Source organism: Macrobrachium nipponense, chromosome 4 (assembly GCF_015104395.2).
Source record: "Macrobrachium nipponense isolate FS-2020 chromosome 4, ASM1510439v2, whole genome shotgun sequence".
Classification (NCBI taxonomy): Eukaryota; Metazoa; Arthropoda; class Malacostraca; order Decapoda; family Palaemonidae; genus Macrobrachium; species Macrobrachium nipponense.
This window is the reverse complement of record NC_061100.1, coordinates 121,057,432-121,060,949: the sequence shown is the minus strand read 5'-3', so window position 1 is coordinate 121,060,949 and position 3,518 is coordinate 121,057,432.

The following is a 3,518-nucleotide window of genomic DNA, read 5'->3' as shown; positions in this document are numbered from 1 at the left end:
AAATTCTATTAGAGTCATCAAATTTGCCCGTACCGAGAATCCTCCAGGGCGTGAGTAACTCAGTCTGGTTTGTGTGTGAGTGATTGTCAGGTGCCTTCTCGCCGAGCGCGTTTGCATTGTGCCGACGAGATTCGCGTGTTTTACATAGATTCCGGGGTGGTTTTCTCTTATTTTGAACATGTAAGTGTTACTGTGTGTTTTTTTTAATCCTGGGTTTTTTGAAATAGCTCAGTGTTATGAGACTGGTTCAAGAGGTCAAATTTTTTTTTCTTTCCCCATAGTAGTAGAAAGTGACATATTTTCTTTATTGGCGCGTGTTTAGAATAGACGCATTCGTCTTTGTTTAACATAAGGGTGTATAAAGAAGTTTTTCATGCATGCGAACTGTGCTTGGATAGCATATTTTGCTTGGAGACAAAGTGGCCACTGAATTTTACGGGCTCAGCACATTTCTGCTAACCGGCGCAGCGAGGCGCGTTGCAAGGGGAGTATGGCCTGCCTCAGGGGGTATTGCAAGGGGAGAGTACTGGTGTATACCTCGGGGGTTCCTCAGACACTGTTCAAGGGGGGTGTTCTGTCGCTTGACTGAGGGGTGTTTCAATGCTCAGTGGGGGGGAGAAATTTTTTTTTCTTAGTGTGGGTGAACTCCTTCCTTTTTTTTTCTTTGTCGGGGTGTTGGAAGACGAGTCTGGCCTTGACAATGAATGCTAGGATATCAGCTGATTGATTAGTTGATGAAGTGAAATGCCCGAAGAGTCTTTTTTTTTAGAAAAGAGATTTTCTTTCTCTTGGATGAAGAGAAAAGGAAATAAAAAGAGATTTTTCTTTCTTGTGAATGAATAGAAAATGGTAGTTAACATGCATGGGATGTGATGTATGTTTTCCTTATGCCTTGGAAGACACAAATATAATGGGGACACATAGATTATTATTATTTTTTTTTATTGTGTTGGAGGGATTACTTTGAAATGCCGGTGATTGGTGGTGAATGGTGATGCCCGATGCCGTGAATGGTGTTGATTTTGAGTGTGGCAATGGTGGTTTATCTTGGGGTTCAGCATTACTGGTGTATGCTATTTGAATTTCACCCTTACTTGAGATCTTTGCAAGGGAATTATTACTGTGGAGAGTTATTATTATTATTAATAACTGTTATTATATGAGATGTGTCACAGGAGGGTTGCTTAAGTATAATTATCATTACAGGAGACTTGTTTTACAAGAGATTTGAGATATTTCATGGGAGATTATTTTATAATTATTACAGATAATTATTCATAGAGAATTATTACAATGAATTAATGGGAGAAATCTTGTGTTAGTTATTTGTTGAATTTTTATGACTTTGGAGAATATTTCAGTCATTCATGAGCGATGAGTTTTGCTGAATCTTGATGAATCTGGCTGAGGTGAATTGTGTTGAATCTTGCTGAACTTCTGGAGAATGGATAAGCATTAACATTGGTGATTTTTTTTTTATACTAATACTAGTGATTTTGATGGCAATTTTGGTGGTTTTGCTGATAATGATATTTCTGATATTGATTTTTTTTATTTTACTAATACGTGGGTGTTGTAATGCTATCAAGGGTGGTGAGATTTTTTTTTGAATTTGGGAGGAACTAACAACACATTATTTTTTGTTTTCCTTTTTTTTATGAGTTCAGCAGATAATTGCTTGACATACGTGAGTCACGAGAGATAGTTAACAATGCCGTTGATTTTTCTTTTCTCCTTTTTTGGAAGTTAGCCATAGCTGACACAAGTTTCTTTATCATGGGTGAATTTGAATTTATTTTTTCTCTCCAGTTGGTGTGAATATTTTTTAATATCTCAGTTCATGACTTAGAGTCATTATTCAGGAAAGTGTTTGTGTTTCAGCTATTTGATGCTGCAAAGAAATATACGGAAGAATTTTTTTGCACTGTTTTGAATGCATATGTAATGACACTACATTTTTTTCTCTGGATATTTGTGTTCTAGAAATTGTGAGTTTTCTTGCACAATACCTTTGTTGTATTTGTGACAACTTTGTGAGAGATAGGAAACTTGGATAATTTTCTAGTGGCTTATGTCGTAGTGCATGTGGAGAAGTCTTTGCTTAGACACTGTGAATTTGGAGTTCTGTTATAATGAGTTGTGGCATATTGGTGATTTTTTCTAGAATTTTCTAGACTGTTTTTATTTACCGAGTTTTTGCCCTTTTTCAGCAATTATGCTAAGGAGAGAGTTTTATAGTTTTTGACTATAACATTGAGTTATTCCCTGGAGATTGGAGATATATTATTTGGAGTTATAATTGGAGGTATATTATTTTGGAGTTATAATTTGAGATATAATATATTGGAGATATATTTTTGGCCATTTTGATATTTGCCAATGGTGATGAGAGCTATGTTTAGTTCAATTATTTTGCAGCCATCTTTGTTGCAAATGGACACACATTTTTGGAGATATATGGGGCAATATTTGTGAGTGTGTGAGTTAGATGCTTTGAGTACACATTTTTTTGGAGATAGGATTTCATTATTTTGATATTCCCTTTTGGAGATATATTTCTTGGAGCCTTGTTTTATTCCACATGGAGTATTGGGGAAATAGAGGTAAATATTTTTTATTTGCTGAAATAGAAGTGATTATTCTTTATTCCTGGAGTGGTGGTTTTTATTAACATATGGCTATCAGAGAAATAAGAGGGAATATTTGGATGTGGTTATTAACCAAATGGAAAAAATATTTTTTTCACCGGAGTGCTCTTATTATTAATATGGTGTCACATAGATTATGTATGGAGGTGGAATTAATCTTTGGCGGGTGACCCTTTTTTGTGGTTATGGGAGTTTTGTTTTTTCGAGCAAAGAGAAGATTTCTGTGGTTCTTTCTTTTTGGTTTCGTGACTATTTGGAGGCGAGTGGCATTACTACATTGTGGTCCTTTGGAGATGTGTGCATTTTTTTATGTTCACAAGTGTATTATTTTTGGAGGCATATAATTGGGCAAAGTCATGTTGAGAGAATACGTCTTTGAGACAAATTTTTGAACACATTAGTCATATCCTGGAGTTAATTTTGTGAAATGTGCTTACTTCGTGTCAGTTAGACCTTTTTCTAAAGAATCATGAGTTTCCAAACTTGTGTGTCTGACTAGACATTTTTGTGCTGCTGTTTGAGCACACGTCCGCAGGTGGATTTTTCTGCTGACAAATGCTGTGTTGAGTCTGCGCTGCGCTGACTTTTCCTCTGGTGGTGATTGCTCAGAGTTTTTGCAATATCTGGAAATGTTGACAATAACATTTCACGAAAGCGCATGTGTAAGAGTTTGCTTTCTGGCAAATTCTGTAGCTATTTATGGGGCATTTCTTGGGAAAAATGCAGGGGCTATATATATTATACATATACTATGTATTTTGTGATGGGGAAATTTACTTGTGATTATATTTTTTTAATTTTTTTTCTTCCTTTTCCTATGAGAGATGTAATTGGGGATTGAGATTAAATAGCATTTCTTTTTGGACGGGA